We start from the raw sequence: 8,277 nt of genomic DNA, 5'->3' as shown, positions 1-8,277 counted from the left end.
AGATAAGAAACTGCAACTTTCATAGGTAGAGCATTTATATTAACACGACCTTTTCAAACAGTGTTAACATCATGCTGGAAGTTTTATTCATGGTCGAAACTGGAACTACCAGCCAGTTAACATCATGCTGATCAACATTCATGCATAGCACATCTTCATATGATGCACAGTCAAAAAGATATGCTATTTTCAAGATGCTCACAAAATGTCGAGTGTGCGAAAAACAGAGAAAACGAGGGACGAAGTTTTGGCAAGTGTTGGACGTGGTGTGCGTAGATGACAATTGGGACCCACATGTCAATAAAGGCAGAGGAAAAAAATTTGGAGATATTTTCTCTGCACATGTGGAATCGAACCCGGACGGAACAACTGTCGGGTAGTGTCACTCGGCCACTAGGCTAGTTCAGTTTTTTCATTACTAATAAGGCACTTCCTCAGGTGGTCGAATCTTCTCCTGCGCCTTTGTGCGCTCGCCGCGACGCCGTTGTCTGCCGTTGTGAACATGCTGAACAAACGAGAGAAATATGGAGAGGACTGTACGTGGAGAGGCGGACAGTCGGGAACCACCAGGTCTATGGCCGTACGCAAGCAAGTGCCTCATCGAAAAAATACTTCCTCCTAATGCTATACTGACGTTGGGGCCCATGGGTTTGTCAACATAGTTACATTTTTTAGGTGCTTCAACGTAGTTACTATACGAAGTCGGGGATCTGGCAGGTATCATTTATTATCACTGGGGCAGCAAGTATCAGCTGGGTTTTGGGCTGCCACGTCTAGGCTTTCTTTTATAACATGCGCAGCCCACGACCTCGGATGGGAGGTCCATAGGCCTGTTTGTATTTTCTTGAGGGCCGTGATGTATCGACCAGCCTATGGACCTCCCATCCGAGGTTTTATTTTTCCTGAAACATCGGCAGCCCAATTTATGTTTTTTTTGAAGAAAACGCAGAGGTCTGTTCTATTTTTCTATATAAGAATAGGAACGCCTGGTCCAACTTATGTTTCCCTTCTAACTATATTATATATATTTAAATTATTTTATATGTTATTATATACTATTGTTATTGTCATCATATATTTAACAGATACTTACATATGTAACAAAACAATATTCCACATCTTATTAACTTATAAAAATAATTTCTTAACAATAAAATCCTAGATTTTTTGGCAACAAAAATCCTAGTGATTGTGTACAAAAGCTTCGTAAGATTTAAGGACCAATGTAATAATAAATCATTTATTATTTAAATATATATATATATATAACAAAATGCTCAGCCCCTGTTTATTTTTTGATAACATTGCTGCGCCCACCCCAACATAATAATTATAATAAGCCCAGCAAAATCGTGTATTTTGAGAAAGTGCAAATGGCCTCTAATTTTTTAGGAAAAACAAAAAATGGGCCGCATGGACGCTACATTATTTGTTCACCCAACCCAGCTAATGGACTGTAATTCAAAAAAAAGAGATCAAATGGACTGTAAATTCTACCCCGCAAAAAAAGACTGTAAATTCTGGAAAAAATGGGTTGAATACGTGCCACATTTTTGGAGGCTGAAATGTGGGCCAATAGGTCCAAGCTAATGCAAGTCGTTGTCAACTTAGTCAACAAATGATTCTGACATCGTTAGCCGTTGGATTTACATCCAATGACCGGCATCCATCTTCAATCTCTCGTCTTCTTCCTCCAGCGCCGCCGGGACCACTTGCTCCCGCCTCCACCCTTCCACACCTCCTGTTTGTCTCCATCGACTACCGAACCACACCGCACCAGAACCAATTAACCCTCGTACACCTCTCCGTCTGCGACTCTACTCCTGCGTCTTCCCATCTCCGGATCGTTGCTGTCCGGGGCCTCGCCGTCATCCACCACCTTGGATGCGCTCGGTGTGGAGTGGTCAACATGGTCAATGAACGACCATCGGAAGTAGACTATGCGTGGAGAGGCTGACAGCTGGGTCCACGGCAGCACGCAAGGAAATGCCTCCTTATTACACACAAAATAATGATTCCTCCACCTGACAGCTGGGACCCACCGGAAGGGCCTCTGTATTTCGCGAAAAACATTCCCACCGCTGACAGGTCAGACCCACTAGCTATATCTTCGCACGCAAGGAAGTGCCTCCTTATTACGCACAAAAAATGAATACCCCCTGCTAGCTGGGACCCACAATAGTGGGAGGCTGACTTGTGGGCCAACTAAGTTGACGGGGATAGAGGGCTTTGTCAACTTAGTCAATATGAACGATTCTAGCTCAAGTGACCGCACGATGTCCATCCAACGGCTGTAGTGCTTCTTCAACCTCTGGTCTTCTTGCTCCAGCCGCCCAAAGCAGTGCCGATCGTGCCTCAAGCTCCTGCCTCCCGTGACCGGCTGCGATGCCGCGGAGGCCTCACCGCCCCCTACTACTCCCACCGCTGGCCAGGCCATCCCTCTACTGACCCACACCCCCTATTATTCTACGGCGACGGCAGCCTCACACCGCAGCGAACCAGCGAACCCTCATACTCCTCTACACGTGGGCATCCACTTCTGTGTCTTCCCCAGCTCCACGTCGTCCCCTTCCTAGGTCTCGCCTTCGTCCACCGCCCTAGTGCTCTCGGCGCGGCGTGGTCAACATGGTCAAGGAACGACTTCCATCGGAAGAGTACTATACGTGGAGAGGCTGACAGCTGGGTCCACGGCAGCCGCAAGGAAGTGCCTCCTTATTACGCGGAAAATAATTGTTCCTCCACCTGACAGCAGGGACCCACCGGATGGGCCACCGTATTTGGTGAAAAAAATGTTTCCACCCTGACTGCTGGGACCCACCGGACGGGCCACCGTATTTCACGAAAAAAAACATTCCCCCCGCTGTCAGCTCGGACCCACCGGAAGTGCCTCCTTATTACGCACAAAAAAATGAATACTCCCCCTGCTAGTTGGGACCCACCTTGGTGGGTGGCTGACTTGTGGGCCTACTAAGTTGACGGGGACGGAGTGCTTTGTCAACTTAGTCAATATGAATGATTCTAGCTCGAGTGACCGTACGATGTCCATCCAACGATCGTAGTGCTTCTTCAACCTCTGGTCTTCTTGCTCTAGCCGCCCAAAGTAGCGCCGGTCGTGCTGCATGCTCCTGCCTCCCGTGGCCGGCTGTGCTACCGCGGAGGCCTCACCGCCCCCTACTATTCCTACCGCTGGCCAGGCCCTACGGCGACGGCAGCCTCACACCGCAGCCGAACCAGTGGACCCTCGTACTCCTCTCCGCGCGGGCTTCCACTGTCGCGTCTTCCCCGACTCCGCCTCGTCCCCTTCCTAGGCCTTGCCGTCGTCCACCGCCCTGGTGCTCTCGGCGCGGCGTGGTCAACGTGGTCAAGGAACGGCTTCCATCGGACCTAGACTATACGTGGAGAGGCTGACAGCTGGGTCCACGGCCGCAGCAAGGAAGTGCCTCCTTGTTACGCGCAAAATAATTATTCCTCCACCTGATAGCGGGGACGCACCGGACGGGCCACAGTATTTCACGAAAAATGTTTCCCCCTGACTGCTGGGACCCACCAACTACATCTTCGCACGTAAGGAAGTGCGTCCGGGGAAAAAAACGATTCGCCCCCTGACTGTTGGGACCCACCAGCTACATCTTCGCACGCAAGTAAGTGCCTGACAGTCGGAACCCACCTGGTCGAAGCGTATGTAGCGTTGTCATTCTGGTCGCGAACGTGTACGTACATAGTGGTCGATGTAGAGGCGCACACATGTCGTAGCAGAGGCGCGCATGTAGCATGTACATGTACGTACAGCGGCCAGGGTGCAAGAAAGTAAATACGGCCACGTATGTACATACGGGCGGGGTCTCGAACGCCTACTCGCGCATACGTACGGCCATGGCTCATGTACATGGCTGGGTCGGAATGGAGAAATAGTGTCGTCATCGTGTTCATGGGGAGCCAACCAGCTGGGTAGGAACGAAATGCGTCGGCGTGTTCATTGGGAGGGCTTGGACGGAACAGCCGATGGAAATGAGGCCTGGCGTACTGCAGAACGGAGGAAACGTCCTTGTGTTCGACCGGCTAAGGTCGAAATAGGATCCTGTTCATCGGGAGGGGTCTGGCGTACTGCAAAACGGAGGAAACGAACCTCCTACGGTCGAAACGGGGGTCCTGTTGATCAGGAGGGGTGTGGCATACCGCAAAACGGAGGAAACGGACTTGTGTTGGAGCGCTACGGTCGAAACGGGGGTCCTGTTCATCGCGAGGGGTGTGGCGTACCGCAAAACGGGACTCCACGGGATATTGTTCATCTCCACCGTCGACCCCCTCCAGCCTCCACGGGCTACTGTTCATCCACCGTCGACCTCCTCCAGCCTCCACTTGCGACTGTTCATCCACGGGCTCCTGTTCATCCAGCCTCCACCGTGCGCTACTCCACCGGCTACTGTTCAACCAGCCCTCTCCACGGGCTCCTGTTCAACCACCCCTCCACGGGCTACTATTCATCCAGCCCTCCACCATCTACTGTTCATCCTGCCCTCCACGGGGTGGTCCTGTTCATCTAGCCCTCCACGGGGTCCTGTTCATCTAGCCCCAACCGACTCGATCGATCAGGTCATGTTCGTCCAGAGGCAACACCATAGGGTCCTATTCATCCACCCCCACCAGGAACTGTTCATCCAAACCCCCCCCCCCAGCAACGCTCACTGTTCATCCAGAGGCAGCGTCGATCGGCTTCAGTTAGCAGGAGTAGCGAAGGAATCGCTCGATCGGGTTCACTTAACAGCCATCGATCGATCGCTCGGGTTCAGTAGCGTAGCCTGCAATGTAATCGCTCGGGTTCAGTTAGAGCCCAACGCCTCACTCCGGCTCAGTTAGAGCCCAACGCCTCGCACCCACAGGCGTGCGTGTACGAGAGAAACGCGCATTACTCGGCCCCGACACCCACCGTAACCGGGAACACCCCGATATTTTCCGCGCCCTTGCTTCTACCACGGTTTTTTCCGTCATGGATGGCCCAAAGAATGTCATGCGGCTGTGTCTCCGGCCCGCCTGGGATGAAAAGCCCATTTTCTGTCATGGTTTTTTGTCATAAAATAGGACCCCACCACATCTATGATGATACCATGTTTTGTCACAATTATTGTCATAGAAGTGTCATAAGTATGGCAGAAAAAAAAATTCATTCGGCCCAAAATGTCACGGGTGTGTCTTTTTTTGTAGTGGTACCTGGGGGCTATCTCGAGAACGTGGCATAGAGGCATCTCTCAAGTTGAAATTCAAGAGGTCATCAAGAGCAAGGTAAGGAGGGGCAATAAGAAGCTTCAATCGAGGAGGCAATCGTTACTTGCCTAAATTAGAGGGTGAATGGGGTTCAGAGTAATTGGAATAAGTATGACGTCTGATACCAGAATAGATCACTAGGAAGGTGGCTCGTGATTTACATACAAAGCCAAGTGCGAGGAACAATTTTAGAAAGAAAAAAAGATGTACATGAGTCAGGTGTTGATCCTGTGGAACTATGGGTTATGGGCCCACCATGTGGGTTAAGAGCAGGAAGGTGCCAATCATTTTGCACGGTCATGATAGCAAGGCAGGTCAGAGGATATATAGCATGTCAAATATTGGCAACAACATTGGTACCAAGGGCGAGGGATGAAGAGAACCATTTTCCTGCTCGTTTAACGAGGCGGGCCAATAGGCAAGGTTCTCGTCCATCAGTGGCTACCGGAATGTCATCTACAATAGTAACACGGTCTTATTGACAGAGTACTACACCAAGGTGTTTACATAAGCAATGAATTATTACTGCTTAGATCATATAGATCACAAGAAAGATAAAACAAAATAATGGAAAGGAAAAGGTGATCATTAGATTAAACAGAACAATGGAAAGGAAAATGTGTTTAAACACATATTTCAAGGGTATACCCTTCCCAAGGACAGGCAGAGCATGATAACCATGATAGGATATTAAGTAGATAACCTGTTAGGGGAGGGGAGAGAAATTTCATGACATTACCCATACAACGGTGTTAGGATAATGATAAAGAAAATTTAGCATTATGCTTCAAATGTTCTTATTGAAAAATCGGAGTACCACCGACATGCTTCGAGATAGCATTGAAATGGTCATTGGGTAAAGATCAGACTTTGGATTCACAAAGGATCCATCAAGAACAACTTATAGAATAAGCCTTACAATTTCCTCATGGAAGAATGGCTAACCTTGTAAAAGAATACTATAGCAATAGGTCCTCCGACCAGGTGTGCTAGGAATGATATCACCTTACTAGGTTATATAAAGACCAATGCTATGACTCTTGGAAAATGTTCCAACCATCATATTTGACCAAGTTTCAAATCTGATTCGTGTCAGCATACCTCAGACTCAGGACGCCTGAGAAGAAAAGGTGCGACACAAATTGACGGAAAGTCATCGTAAGATTCTCGAGAAATGAACTATGGAAACGAGTTCCGAATTAAGAGTTCATCATTAAACCAAGGAGAGGATGAGGAGGTGGCTGATGGACTTAGCGCCAATTCATAGAGATTAACAAAAGATGGATTTCCACAATTATGTGAACAAGGAGATAACATTTGTCAGATCAAATGGTATAATGATGTATGCTCGAGGAAAACATACACAATTAAACATTGGTTGAAAAGTGCACCCGAAATATGGGTTGGATTGCACGACCAACGTCAGAATAGCGTTTTAGCAACCAACACGCTAAATTGGAATTATTGTCCATTAATTCTGAAGCAATAGGGTTGCTAGAGATAATAAATTCGCATAACAGAGTTCACTCAACACGGGGACCAAGAAAAGAATGGTGGTGGCGAGAAGCATCACTGTATCAAGAATTCTTAAGAGGTGGTGAAATTCTCAGAACATCCTTGACATAAAAGATGGTAATACTCCAAGGTAAACATAACATACACTGGATAGCAAGGAACTCAAGGTACAACACAAACCATGAACCAGTTTTGTGTTGGGGAGTTGCAAGAATGTTGTCGACGTTAACACAATCATCGAGGGGGCAAGGATGATATTTCTCATCATGAATTTGATTGATATCCTGGAAACGCTTAGAATGTTGATGATGATCATGACACATTTGTCGACGGGTTTCACGAAGAAGAAATCAAACAGCGACTGCATCCAACAAAAGGACTGATGCAGCAAAAGATTATTGGATCCACGGATACGACGCCAACTCCGAATCAATCTTGATGTTCGAGGTGAAACGATAAGACAAGGAAGATCGATGTAAGCTCAACTCATCGTCAAAAGTTGTGCTCCGGGATTAAGAACCAGGTAGCACAGATAAAATCAGCACGATAATGATATAGCCGATCAGGCTAGGAATGACTTGAAGGGTTATTAAACTCGTAAGAAATGACAATTACTTAAGAGTTATTGAATCATAGTGCAGACTCGATTCACTATTCGGTGTTCTCGGTTGACGACAACCCAGAACGCAGGAAAATTGGATTCAGTGACAAATAATAGTTGATGAAGATCCCATAAAAAGTTATGAAGTTCCATGATATTCTCGAAATACTAGGGTGTAATACTCGATCGTAGATCAAAGTAAAGGTTTGACGGGTGTATTGATCCACAGAAGACAAGTGCTTAAACTTGCTCGAGAAATGGCATCAAAGAAGAACATATGGTCGGAACCACGATTGCAAAGGATCAATTGACCGATACCAAAGGATATTATATCAAGGAAATAGTTATTATTACAAGAAGCTTCCATGATAGGATCTACATCGTGTCCATGGGCATGAACACAAAGGTTCAAGGTCGACTCCCACTTCCTCAATGCATAACCTTCCATTCACCTCTCTTATTTCGTAAATGAAATTAGTTGTTGAAAGTTTTTACCTAGTGCAATACCAGATAAGTATGACCCGTGAAATCTTTCAGGTTCACCCGGATTAGGGAAGGCCTAGGTTCAACCCATCAGGGCATCTTAGGAACATATACCACAAACTTTGAGTAAATAACACAAGCTCGAGTAGAGCATGCTTGAGAAAGCAGAGGATACAATTTACCAAAGGCATTATGTATCCAAGGAAAGGCTCACAAGCTTATTGAATATGAAGGACATTGTCAGATAAATTCCGAAAAAGGGTCTGGTCGTCCACAAGGGATCTGATGTGAGCATCGGTACTCAACCGGAGGAAGAAAGAATGCAAGGAGATCAGATTATGGAAACAACTGACTAACTCAAAGCTCAAATGCATAGGAATTATGATTTCCAAAGTAGGGGACCAAAAGCAAACACT

The sequence above is a fragment of the Triticum urartu genome, chromosome 4, assembly GCF_003073215.2.
Source record: "Triticum urartu cultivar G1812 chromosome 4, Tu2.1, whole genome shotgun sequence".
NCBI lineage: Eukaryota > Viridiplantae > Streptophyta > Magnoliopsida > Poales > Poaceae > Triticum > Triticum urartu.
This window is presented reverse-complemented; position numbering follows the sequence as displayed.